The 14,591-nt window shown below is 38.7% G+C and overlaps 1 pseudogene; it reads right to left on the reverse strand.

The window, feature by feature from the left end:
* Window positions 1–11,833: 11,833 nt before the first annotated feature.
* On the reverse strand, window positions 11,834–14,549 carry LOC127933886 (basement membrane-specific heparan sulfate proteoglycan core protein-like; annotated as a pseudogene).
* Between the last annotated feature and the right edge of the window lie 42 nt (window positions 14,550–14,591).

Consider the following 14,591-nt stretch of genomic DNA (forward strand, 5'->3'; position numbering starts at 1 on the left):
CAGTATTTCTATCATTTTTACCTCTTGTACACAACCACGTCCAACTGATCTGAGTGCGCGAGTGCTTCCTGATGTGACGTGTGCACGCGCTCTGGCTTAGTCTGCACAAGCGTGGAAAGCCCCGGAAGTAATCTCTCACGCGTTAACGTCACTCATTGTTTACACTTACTGTCTATGGCTTACACAGTGATTTCAGAAGTGTTACCTTTCACTGTGAAGATCTAAACATATTTAGAGGTACAGGAGATTGCAATGGAAGACGATTTCAATATATCCATAGACAATGTTGAATATTTTTCACAACCATATTTATATGAACCAGAATACACAGACCAAGTACTCAGGAGCGATCCGCTGCATCAGCACATCTTCAAGCCTCAGAGACAGAGATCTCTTTACAACTGGTGGTGTTTTAGTAGAAAGTGTTGTGAGATGCCAACAGAAGTGGAGAGCATATGTTGTCACGAATGGAACAACTACAAGACGACGACGAGGACATTGACAGTATCGCATCACACACCTGCCTGACTGAAGATCCTGAGTTTTCTCCGCTGTTGAGACCCAGCGTTTTACACGTTGTGTGTAGTATGCCACGTATGAACTGAAGGCGACGTCCAATGCCAGAGGGACCCAATGGCACGCTGTCAATAGAGTGAGTAATGTGTTGTATTTTTATTATAATCGCAACGATTATAGGGTGCATTATAAACCAATTAATTACAATTACTGCATTATATTTCAGACAGTGCAGATTGGTGGTGTATCGTGTGGTAAAAAGTAAACAATGAGTGATGTTCACGCGTGAGAGATCACTTCCGGGGCTTTCCGCGCTTGCGCAGACTAAGCCAGAGCCCGCGCACGTCACATCGGGAAGCACTCGCGCACTCAGATCAGTGGGACGTGGTTGTGTACAAGAGGTGAAAACTATATAAATACTGTTCGTTTTCATGTCTTAGGTCATCAATGTGTACTTATGATGGGGAATTGTTTAATTTGGACTCCTCTGTGCATGCTCTTTGAGGTGGTGACCATAGACCTCCATTATATGAGTCACAGACAAGAATGGTTTGACCTAAAAATATCAAAATTTAAACTTCTGCGGAAACTTGGATGCCCTTGAGGTAAACTAAAAAATACCGAAATTTTATTTGAAAGTGAACTATCCCTTTACGACTTGAGCACCCTTACTCACTTCAGATGCACCCTCAGTGATTATTTCTGGAACCTGGTTGGTACGCTTTTATTTTATAACTTTATACAAAAACAAACAAAATATAAATGCATTAAATAAAGTAATTGAATAAATGCATATTTACAATGTAAGCACTGAACTAAAATAAGTAGGCAGAATAAGAAGAAAGCTAGTCTTCAGTGATGCAAAGATGTTTGAGTGTGTACACTCAATATCTGAACGAGAGCAGAGACCAAAATTACCAAATTTCGGATTGGTGTCTACATGTAAACTTGCCCCTGGCTATAACCCTTACGAAAATGAACCCTGGTTTTACTCCAAATAAGAGCAGTGGTTTTGACACACTAACCATGTAGTTTAAACATGGTATAAAGCTGTGATTAAATGGGGATCAATAGGCTAAGCCAAAAAAAAAAAAAAGCCTTGGGGACAACACAATGGTTATAAAATCCTGGTTGATTTTCTTAAGGGCAAGTAATTACCTTGAAACATAACAAGACTCGTTTTAAGTGGCAGTAACTTTATATTCCTCTCCCTGCTCTAGCAGATTTATTTTCCCCCGGTGGTCCGACAGACTCATATCAGAGCAGAAGGGGCTTTCAGACACACATTGCACACACAATGAGGGCCGATGTTGACACTCACACTGATGATGTCACATCCTGAGTTGCACAACAGCAATTGTGCAAATAGGCTACACACCCTCGGAAATAAACTTTCTGTTCTGTTTATATAATATATAATATCATATTTACAGTTCTGAACGGACTGACGGGTCAAACTGAGAATAAGAGCACAGATATAATTCACGCACACACACACATACACACACGCACGTACGCACACACACACACACACACACACACAGTGAGCTGGGTCATGAGAAAGTTCAGGAAGAAGGGCAGAGTATTTCAACTTATTTTAAATAATTATGAAATCACTCACTTGACCGGCCTGTCTGTGTGTGTGTGTGTGTGTGTGTGAGAGAGAGAAAGAGAAACAGATTAAACACACTCATGAGATGGTATGTAGAGCCGGAAGACTTTTGTTGATTTTATTTGATGTATGAAGTCAGTTCTCCTGAAGTTCACACACTGGTAGAGACTCACACTCACTATCATCATCATCCTCTAACAAACACTCTTCATCTTCAACACAACACTACATCTGTTGGTTCAGTGTTTCAAATCTTACAGAAACAGCTATAGAAACAGAGACATGCTTGTTTCACTTTCTTTTTATTTAACAATTCATAATATGTCCTCATCTGTTCAAGATTCATCATACACATTGCATATACTTTGGCAAGACATTATAAGATCTGTCATACCAATAAATCACATTAGAAATGAAATGAAGAGAGAGAGAGGGTTTAGTACATTGTGTTTTCATGAACAACTAGAAAACAAAACACCTAATATTTTCTGAATTATATTAGAGAAGAAAAAAGAGGAAACGGGGATTCAAACATTTGATCATAATAACAGTTGATCTGTTCTCCAGAAACTGATGCCATCATGGCCAAATGAGACTCATTCATTAGCCAGACAGAAGTGCACAATCTCTGGACACAAAGAACAAAAGGCATAAGGCATAAGTAATTCTCATTTTTGGACTGCACACTGGCAGCTTCATCAGTGCAACTCATGCAAACATGCACTAAATACTTACCAGTGCATACTAACTGCTTATTTCCAGAATTACTGTAACCCTGGTCACATTTGCAGCTGTATGCGCCCTCTTGATTGTAGCACTGTGCGTTTGTGCCACAAACATCTGGATCATCTTTACACTCATCGATGTCTGTGAGAGAAGAGCGTCAGTGCTGTTAATGTCATGTTAACAATAAACATTCATGATGTCACAAATCAACCAGGAGTGATATCAGCTTTTCTATCACACATTTTAACATATTATTTCACATTTTGTTTTTATTATTATTATTATTGTTATTATTATTATTATTATTTCCTAGATAATAAATGAATGGTAATTGCATGCAACAAAGTCCTGTTGAAATTCTAGGTTAAATAATGTGCTAAAAATACTAAATGTTTTATGTGGATCTCAGGTGTTTATAATCAGGGCTCCAAAACAAGCAGCTCTTGAGGGAAAATTGCAACCAAAAAAAAGCCCCAATATTTGAAAATGAATGGCAGAAAATATTTCTGTTTTTGTCTGTCATATAAAAAAAAGTTATTTCACAATATTATTTTTGTGCCCTACTTTATTGATGTTTTGAACACCACAGTAAACATTTTGATTGAACTGGCACTGATTATAATGATGTTCTTTAGTTTTATTAGTCAAATAAATTAAAAGCAATACTATTGAGGACACACACCTATACAAACTCCGTCTAGTCTTGTGGTCTTGTATCCTTTTGGACATGTGCAATAGTACGAGTCGAGGGTGTTCACACAATCCTTATTACCTGGGCATTCATGTTTTCCCTTAAGACACTCATTGATATCTGTTGGAGGAAGCAGCTGATATTAGTTACAGTAATTAAATGATAGTTCTTGACTCTTCGCTTCCCATAATCCTCTCTCGTACCTCTACACTGTGCTGTTTCTAGGGTGAAGTTGTGTTTATCTGCCTGAAATCCTTCATTACAGTTGCAGTAGTAACTTCCATATGTATTGAAACACCGAGCGTGATCACCACACACACTCGGATCCCTCACACACTCATCTGCATCTGTAAGAGACAATCAGGAAGAAAACATCATTACAATGTTAGAAAATAACTACAGTAACACACATTTCTATTGTTTGATTGACAAACAGACCATTAACTGTGTGTTATTACAGAAACATACTGTATTAAAACACATAAGGTGCTCATTACCAACACAGCCGCCGTTTTTTCCATCAAATCCCTTTTCACATGATTCACTGGACACCAGGAACAGACCTAATGAAGAAAAAGAAAGAAACAAGATCTGTGTAATTATCTGCAGAATTCAGAAATCTGTCCACAAATACATCCCTTCTCCCATCCATCCCAAAACTCTGTCAGTCTTTAATGATGTGTCCACAGCTGACGGAAGATGTTAGCCACAATGGGGAGGGGGGGGGGTCTAATCTAAGTGATGATCATTGATCAATGATCAATGATCATTCAACGCTATCTGGTCTGTACTAATGTTCTGTAAACGTTAGCACAAAAACGTTATTTTATACATTTTTCGTTTAACCTTTTTTTATTGTTTTAGTTGGACTTTCGTCTAATATTATTTAAATGTCAGTATTTGTTAAGAGAACATTCAAAAGTAACGTTCCCATAATGTTTTACAAATGGGATGTTTGGAAAGTTCAGAGAACATTAATAAATACGTATGTTTTTTTAGGCAAAAAAAGAAAATAAAAACCACATCAAACTCAATTACTAGTAATGACAGAACTCAAGTGTAATTTCCATTCCCCTCACAATCTTCTTGTGCCACTGATGTGAACTTGAAACGTGCAGCTTTTAAATAGTCCAGCATCTGTGTTTCACTTCTGTTTCTCTCACGAGTGTCGAGCATCTCTGGGCATGTGCCTCTTTCACAGCTGACAGAAGATGTTCTCAGAGCGCCCAGGCAAGACGCTCTCAAAAGTCATGAATCCTTGCTTCTAGTTGTTAATGTTAATAGTTTGACGTTATTTGGTTTTATATATTTTTAAAAACGTTCATGGGATGTTTTTTTTTTTTCTGAAAATTTTTATTTAGACGTTCATCGTCAGTTTTTATATGTCATTTCATATTTTTTAGAACGTCCATAGAACATTCAAATGTAACATTCTAATAAAGTTTGCACAATGAAGCAAAGCACATTTTCATCTGCTCCTGTGGATGCATACAGTAGTCCTCTAGTCATTGATTATGCTATGAACACACACATGCACAAACAAAAATACATACATAATACCATATGATTTGTGGTTTAGAAACGCCACAGATTTTTCCACACTGGGCTTTTTGCTCTGTTGAAGTTTTGTGTGTGTGAAGTTTCCACTTCAGTTTCTCCGTCTATATGTGGTCTGTTTACACAACAGTTTGTTCTTGTTGTTGCTTGCAGCTCTTGTGGCCTTATGCCTGTGAGTTCTGTAAAAGTGCATGAATGACTCTCTGACACATAATAGTGCCACCTTCACTTCCTCTTCTTTTATTGGTTTGAGTGGAAACAGTACACGTGGTAATGCACCATTGATTAATCATGTGACAGGGGCCAACATTGCATGAGGGCTTTACAGTGAAACATTTGACTAGAATATTGCAATGATTTGCTTAGCCACCCAACAGTTCCAAACAGAACCGTTTTTGCCTCATTAAATATTCATGAGCTTCATAGAGTCACTGTAACTTTCCTGCAGCGTTCAGTTTGAGATCCTGATTAAAACAACATGATACACAGACGGGACAGTGCGCTGGCGTCAGTTAGTTGATTTTTTTAATGCATCTTGTGTTTATGATGTAATTTTCAGTTTGTTCCATAAAATAAAATAAGCATATAATTGTCCCACTTCCTCTCGTGCCCTCCAACATCAGCATGGGCTACTACCGCTCAAAGGTTTGCAGTCAGTAAGAATAGTCTTGAATGAATTTAACATAAGAACAGACACATTAAACTGGTTGCAGCTTTAAAGTTTAGACACACTCTCATTGTGTTACTGAATAGAAATACTGAAACTAAGGCATTTTTATTAAATCTCAATGATGTGAATCACAGGTTGCAGTCACACAGAATCAGACTCCGCCCAGTGGGCGTGGTGTTCAGATCACAGACTCCGCCCTCTTCAGTGATGATCTTTTGAAGTTTATGCTTCATCAAAGAATTCTGGAAAGCTCTGGTTGAATGTCCTAAAAAATAAAGGTGCAAAACACTTTTCAGGAGCCAGATTTGGGTCAGTATAGATTTATATATCAATAAAACTGTTAAGAGTGGCGTCCTTATTTACAGTTAGCAGAATAACCATTTCTCCATTTCTTAATAGACAAATGCATTAAATATTTAGATTCCAAAAGCCTTGCTAGATAAAAGCTAAAAGGCTCTGAGAGAATAAAAGTTAAGCGACCGGTCCACCCTGCAGTCATTCCTCTGTCTCTGTGTCTCTTGGAAATGTGAGGGGGCGGGATTTCAGATGAGCAGATGTTTCCTCTCCAGCAGTGTGTGTGTGTGTGTGTGTGTGTCATATCAGGACACAACTCTGTATAATGACATGGGTATGACACAGGTATTACAAGGAGAGGGTGACTTATGAGGACATAACCCATGTCCCCATTTTTCAAAACACTTATAAATCATACAGAATGAGTTTTTTTGAGAAAGTAAAAATGCACAAAGTTTCCTGTGAGGGTTAGGGTTAGGTGTAGGGTTGGTGAAGGGCCATAGAATATACAGTTTGTACAGTATAATAATAATAATAATAATAATACATCAAACTTGTATAGCGCTTTTTTGGACACTCAAAGACGCTTCACATGGGGAAACAAACAAAACAAAACAAAACAAAACAACAAGGGTTTAGGGAAAAGCTAGTTTGAACAGGTGGGTTTTGAGTACTGATTTGAAGTTTGGCAGTGAGTCCGAGTTTCTGATGGATGTAGGGAGTGAGTTCCAGAGGGTGGGGGCAGTAATAGCGAAGGCTCGATCCCCCAAAGTCCGTCGGTTAGTGCGGACGATCGGAGCAAGGCGGTTTGTGCCAGCTGAACGGAGGTGGCGGGTGGGTTGGTGCTGTTCCAGGAGCTCAGTGAGGTAGAGTGGGGCCAGGTTATGGAGGGACTTATAGGTGAGGAGAAGGAGCTTATATTGAATGCGATAGTGAACAGGTAGCCAATGGAGCTGACGGAGAACGGGGGTGATGTGTTCTCTTGACCGGGTGTGGGTTAGGAGGCGGGCAGCTGAGTTTTGGATGTATTGCAGTTTTTGTAGTTGATTGGTAGGAAGTCCGTATAGAAGGCTATTGCAATAGTCAAGTCTTGAAGTTATGAATGCATGAATGAGAATTTCAGCTGTTGCCAAGGTAAGGGAGGGGCGAAAGCGGGCAATATTGCGGAGGTGGAAAAAGGATAGTTTAGTGATATGGTTGATGTGTGTTCGGTATGAGAGGGTGGGGTCCATTATGATGCCAAGGTTTCGGACAGAGAGGGAGGGGGTGACAATATGTCCGTCGATAAGGAGAGTAAAGTTCTGAATAGAGGAGAGGAGAGATTTTGGGCCCGTGATAAGGAGTTCTGTTTTACTGCTGTTGAGTTTAAGAAAATTATTGTCCATCCAGGCTTTAATGTCAGAAATGCAATCGGTGATGGTGGAGAGAATAGCCGGGGAGATGGATTTGGTGGAAAAGTAGATTTGGGTATCATCTGCGTAGCAGTGAAAATGGAGTCCATGGTTGCGGATGATCTGACCGAGGGGAAGCATGTAGATGGTGAAGAGGAGGGGGCCGAGAACGGAACCTTGGGGGACGCCATGGGTGACAGGGGAGGTGTGGGAGTTGCAGTTATTAACAGAGACAAAATGGTGACGATCAGAGAGGTAAGATGTGAGCCAGCGAAGTGCTGTACCAGAGATGCCAATAGATTGAAGACGATGGAGAAGGACAGTATGGTCAATAGTGTCAAATGCAGCGGAGAGGTCGAGGAGAAGGAGGATGGATATGAAACCAAAGTCGGCAGCAATGAGGAGATCATTTGTGACTTTAAGAAGGGCTGTTTCTGTGCTGTGGTGTGGACGGAATCCGGATTGAAATGTTTCGAAGAGTTGAGAGGAGTGGAGATATTGATGGAGTTGTGTGTTTACGGCGCGTTCCAGGATTTTTGAAAGTAACGGAATATTGGAGATGGGTCTGAAGTTATCCAGATTGTCAGGGTTGAGGCCAGGTTTTTTCAGGAGGGGTGTGATGGATGCAAGTTTTAGCGGGGATGGAACAGATCCAGACGTAAGGGAAGTGTTGATGATGATGGTGATGAGAGGAATAAGGGTTTCTTGACAGCTTTTGAAGAGAGGAGAAGGGATCGGGTCAAGCTGGCAGTTTGAGAATTTCATGGTCGAAAGGAGTTTGGAGGTGTCAGAGGGAGACAGTGGAGAGAAGGAGGAAAAACTGTGGTGTGTGAGCGGAGGGAGTTGATATTCAGAAGGAGGAGAAGCGGAGGAAGTGGATGCTAGTGAACAGTGTATTGTATGGATTTTGGTATGGTAGGATGACAGAAAGTTATTGCATTTGTCTATAGTGAATGTGGAGGTTATATTGTCCTTGGGTTTGGTCAGTTTTGCAAATGTGGAGAATAATGTGCGGGGGTTAGAAGAATTTGAGTGGATGAGTTGTGAGTAGAAATTGGACCGGGCAGTTTTGAGAGCAGAATTGTATGTGGTTATGGCGTGTTTGTAGGCTTGTGCATGGACAGTGAGACCGGATTTTTTATGGATCCTTTCAAGTTGTCTTTTTTGTCTTTTGAGAATGTGAAGATCTGGGGTGTACCAAGGAGCAGAGGTGGAGAAGGAGACTGAGGCAGTTTTAAGAGGGGCTATTTGGTTGAGGCAGGTGGAGAGTGTGTGGTTGTAGAAATTGACTAGATCAGAGGCAATCGGATCGGAGGGAAGTGAAGAAGTAGAGATGGCATGGGATATGGATGAGTTGAGAGAGATGGGACTAATAGATTTCAGGTTTCGAAATGTAATTGTTCTTGTGTGTTTGATGGTAGGAGAGGGGGTAATGACATCCAAGGTGATGGCCAGATGATCAGAAATTGTGAGGTCAGTCAATGAAAGGTTATGTATGGTGAGGGAGGGTGTGGAACAGGCCAGGTCCAAGATATGTCCATGATTATGTGTGGGTGAGGTGACATGCTGGGTAAGGTTGAGGCAGTTTAAAATGTCCAAAAAAACCATTATAAAAACCATTACACCTATGGGATGAACACACTTTACACAAAAACAAACGTGTGTGTGTGTGTGTGTGTGTCTGTGTATGAGAAAGGGAAAAAAACACATAATTAATGCAAGGCCTTTAATACTTTCATTGTGTGCAGTGAACAAATGAATACACACATCAGCAGAAAAATCTGCCAATATCATATCTGAGGGGCGGGGCGTGTGATTCAGTGGGCGGAGAAACCATCAGAGGAGGAGGAGCAAAGAACAGAGACAGAGACAGAGACAGAGACAGAGACATAGACAGAGACAGAGACAGAGAAAGAGACAGAGACAGAGAAAACAGACAAGAGACAGAGACGTAGATAAAAATGAAGTTGACATGACCTTTGGGCAGGAAATGACCAGACCAGAAACATTTATTACTCTGAACCAGAGGAAACGTTTTGAGAACCATTGCAGCTAATTTCTCATGTCTCAATCATCAGTGAATTATTGAGATGCTCGCTCCAGATAACTGCGTCAGTAAATTCTCCAACCAAACAGACTGAGCTGCTGCTACTGCCCAATGTTTGGATGCTTTTACTTGTGTGTTTAAATCTTTTTAATTCGATCCAGCTGGGTTTTCAGTGGATGTTGAGCCAGATGTGTGGGTTTGTACTCCTCTCTGTCGATATTGCCATCTAGTGGTGATCATGTGAAAACACACACTGTTTGTTAGGCTGTCTCAGTCAGGGCATTGCATAGACGTCCACTAATTTTCTGTCGGGTTAATGATAATTTCTGTCAGCTAAAAAAACCCTACCCCTAAACTCACCCATCACGGAAACATCAGATTAAAATAAAACATTGTTTGGCTGATTTATAAAACAGCTAATTGTCCAGCGGAGGAAGTTGAGCCTGCCACAGGAGCTGCTGAAACAGTTACTACTCTGCCATCATTGAGTCTGTCCTGTGTTCATATATAACGGTCTGGTTTGGTTCAGCTACTAAATCAGACATCAGAAGAGGATAATTGGTGCTCCTCTGTCCATCCTCCAACATCTTCACAACACCTCCAGAGTGAGGAGAAGGACTACGACCCCTCACAGCCAGCCCGCTCTCTCTTTGGGTGAACTAACCCTTTAAGATGAGAGAAACATCCTCTTTTGGAAAACAGATTCAGATGTTTTCCACTAAAGGCAGAGTCGAGAAAATTCTTGTAGTGGTGTGATCTGCATTAGCTGAATTGTTTCAATGAAACCTCCAGTTAAAATATCCTGAAATATACAGGTTTTGTCTGTTTGCTCTGTGCAGAACGAGCGTTGTATGACATCTACAGAGACCGCTTTCAAGGTACCTTGAGACAGATTGTATACAAACAGGAAAACAAAGCCAAAATGTTGGATATTTTAGGCCTGAAGAAGACACTGACATAAAACACTGCACTTCACATGACATTTAGACTATCTTCTCATGTTTAAATGGATGGCTCTTAGTCAAAATACAGAGAGATATTAACCACAATTTATACTGGGAGCCTAAAGTCTGTCAATGTGACTAGAGTTTGATAGGATTTTTCTAAATTATTTTTGTATTATATTACACACTGTCAGTTTTAGGTTTTTTGTTGTTGTTGTTGTAATGAATATGGTGTGGAAATCCAATGCAAGATCAAATGTATTATGTGTTTATCTGACTTGAATATTTCCAGCAGTGCCATCACTGAAATATTTAAAATAGCAGATTATAAATAAACAAAACATTTTTTATTAATTAAGCTGTTGGGAGGTCAAAGCAAAGGAGAGAGCATTTAGAGCATTTAATGATATAAACATATTATTTTAACCACTTAATGGAGTGCTAGTGATTTCCAAATTAATTTATGTTTGACAAAGTCTTCTCTGAGTCTGAAGCACCTCTCAGTGACTTTGTTCAGCGCTGAAGACCAGACCACAATACATATGAGAACACACCTAGAATATATTTCACCGCAAAACACAAGAAATCAATAGGACCTTAGGAACATTAGGAGTAATTCTGAGAAAAATCTATTTTTGTACAGTAATCTCTACTGTATTTAAAAATAGACACTAAATAATAATCAAAATTAGTCATTTACATAAAAAAAATACATATTTTTACATTTATAAAACCTTTTAAAACCAGTATTTTAAAGTGTTTTTTTACTGTACTGTGTTTAATTGTCTAACAAATTAATACATACAAAATGTGTATTTTTATAATGTATTTATTTAAACAGGTGTATTGTAAATTGACTGTACAGTTTAATTTTCAGTTTTTTTTATTATTATTAAAAAGGGTAGTTTTTTTACAGTATTGATTAATAGTCAACAAAATACATGCCTATAATAACACTAAGTCTTTTATAATAATTTTAAAAACTGGTGTATTAAACTATTTTAACTATTTGTTAAATTATTCTATTCTATATTCTATTGTAAATTCTATGACTATTTGTCAAAGTATTCCTATACTAAATTTAATACGTAGGTTATTTAACTTTTTGTGCTGTTTGACTGTCATATAATAATATAAATAATAATAATGTTTTGTAATGTTTGTATGTTGTATGTTTTTTTTTAAATGTATAAACAGTTCAGTCTATTAAAGTATTTAGTTAAATTCTCATAAAACTACATGCATTTATTATTATTATTATTATTATTAATATAAAATATCAATAATAATAACAATATGCATTTTTATGTCAACATTTACCGTCACGCTGACCAGTGACTCATGCATCAGATCTGACTCATGTCAGAGATGAGAGAGTGTTTCTGTCACTCACAGTCCACCTCCAGCTGCACATAGGCCTCGCTGAAGTGGTGTTATAGATGTACTGACCTGACACACAGAGAGACCCGGATGAGAAGACCAGAATGTAACATTAGTCATGTTCTTTAAGCTTACAGAGCGACTGTACCTGAGTCCAGTCGACCCACGTTACTGAGGGTCAGACTCTCGCCACTCACCCTGTGTTGCCACGGCAACGGCGCCCGCAGTTTAGACCAGGAGATGACTGGAGAGGGTGAGCCGGTGAAAAATAAAGAGAAATAATAATGAGATAATGAATACAGTGATCAGTATGTTTACTGGTGTGGACTGGTTTGGGTGGTTTATGTGGACACACACTTTTATAATGACATTGGTATGACCCAAGTATTACAATGTAATGTAAAGGTGATTTATGAGGACACTTCCTGTGTCCCTGTAATTTAAAAGGCTTAAAAAAACATATTAAATGGTGTTTTTTTATTTTATTTTATTTTTTTTTTTTTTTGGAAAATCTAAAAATGCAGAAAGTTTTCTGTGAAGGGTAAGTTTAGGTGTAGGTTAGTAGGTTAGTATTGGATGATAGAAAATAGTGTGTACAGTATAAAAACCATTACACTTAAAATGCTGTAAAACGCCTGTGTGTGTGTGTGTTTGTGTGTGTGTGTGTGTGTGTGTACCGGTGGCGTGGCAGTGCATGCTGATGCTCTGACCCTCCACGGTTGTCAGATCTGAAACACTCCAGCACAGGCTCCGCCCTCTAGCCTGAGCTCCACCCACCCCTCAGCAAGCCCCTCCCTGCTCTGAGTACGGCACACAAATATCCCAGCATCATCTGCTGACATCATTGTCACCTTTTTCTGGGCAAGTAGGAAACAGACAATGTTGAGACGTACGGATCATGCAGGAAACAGGAAACAGGCTGAACCACCTGAAGTAATGATGTGGTGTCTGTTGTCATGGAAACAAGCTCCGCCTCACTGCCCTGTTTGACCCAGCTGATGGAGGGGCGTGGCTTCCCCCTGACGCTGCACTCCAGACTCACACTCTCTCCTGCGTGAACCGACAGCGGTCCGGACAGCGTCACACGCACCTTCGGAGGCTCTGCATTAACAAACACACCAGCATCCATTTATCTATGAAGAATTCACAGTTTTAATTGATGCTGTTATGCAGTTTAGATTTGGTTCAGGTTAGTTTTATTTCGTATTTATTATACATCTTTTGGACATTATTTGGTTTCATTTTTAATTCATTAAGCTATTACTATAAGTTTCCACCCCCAACATCTCAGCAAAAAAATTATAAGTGAACAATGTCTTTTGCATGTTTACATATATATAAAAAGGGAATTTTCTCATCTAATTGGATAGTCATTTTAACAGAATACAAAAACAACAACAAAAACTAAATAACATTAATAATAATTACTTTCAAACTGTGTGTTTAATTACTTGTTTTTGCTTTTACATTAATCAAAAGCATAGAAATACATTTAGAGGACAGCCCATTTAGTTGTGCAGATCGCAAATATTATTTTTTAATAAATCTGTTTCCTCACCTTTACACTGAATCAAACATGAACATAAATAAACAAGTATTAAATATCTATTTTCATTCTTGTCTTTTTTTGCACTTTTTTTTCTTTTAATTTATGAGACTTTTTTCAGGCTAGTTATTTTATTGATAATGACTTTGACTGGCGTTGATAAAAAAAATAAAAAATAATAATAATAATTATGCTGGACTCACGTCTGATGTTCAGGGAGGCTGTGATCTTCCTTTTCCCTGAGCATTGGTTTGCAATGCAGCGATACCAGCCCTGGTTACTTAAGGTTAAAGGAGACTTAAAGGCTAAGCGTCTTTAATTATCAGCTTTATCTCAGATATTTCTTTATACAATAGCACAACACATTTTTTTCTTGGAAGAGTTTGATGAGAAATGTCTGAGTTTATATTAAGATCTCAGACTTTTGATTGCAAACGGTTCTGAGCAAGATGCTGTTGAGATGTTTCTTCTGAAACTCATTTGGTCTCTTTTTAAAGTCTAGGAGAATCAGCTGATGTAAACTCTCAGAAAAAAAAAAAAAGGTACAAAAGCTGTCACTGGGGAAGAACCTTCGTACCCTTTTAGGTAGAGTACCAATATGAGCTATGGCTAACAAAAATACATCATCACTGCAGTGCTCTACTGGGTAAATTTGCCTGGGTAGTGATTTAACTATGTAGCCTTATTATGCTTTTTGCAGTGCATTCCAGTTGACTGTAACTTCACACTTGATCCGTTTGAAAGCACAGACCTGACAACCTAAAGAAGAAAGGTTGTGCCTCCCCACTGCACAAAGAATGATGTGGAAACAGAATTGCACTTTAACAACATAACCCAATTATGCACAAATTAAGGAAACATCTTTCCTACTTCACGTTTCACCAGAAAGACAACAGATGGAACAAAAGGACAAACTTTCATACCTTCCTGAAGAAATTCCAACAAACTCAAGCCTGACTGCAAAGTATCGGAGGTCCTCACACACACACACACACACACACACACACACACAAGTGGCATCATTGGAACATGACCACAACTGGAGAAGAACTGCAATATTGTAAAACATGCAGAAAACTGCAAACATTTAGCAATAATGCATAAATATTGAGAGATTTAGCATGTGTTTAGTTATATCTGAGTTTACTGTTTTAAAAACATTGGCATTACCACATTCCCACATTAAAACTAAGAAATGTCATGAACCAATTTAATAG

The sequence above is a fragment of the Carassius gibelio genome, chromosome A1 (assembly GCF_023724105.1).
Source record: "Carassius gibelio isolate Cgi1373 ecotype wild population from Czech Republic chromosome A1, carGib1.2-hapl.c, whole genome shotgun sequence".
Taxonomy (NCBI): domain Eukaryota; kingdom Metazoa; phylum Chordata; class Actinopteri; order Cypriniformes; family Cyprinidae; genus Carassius; species Carassius gibelio.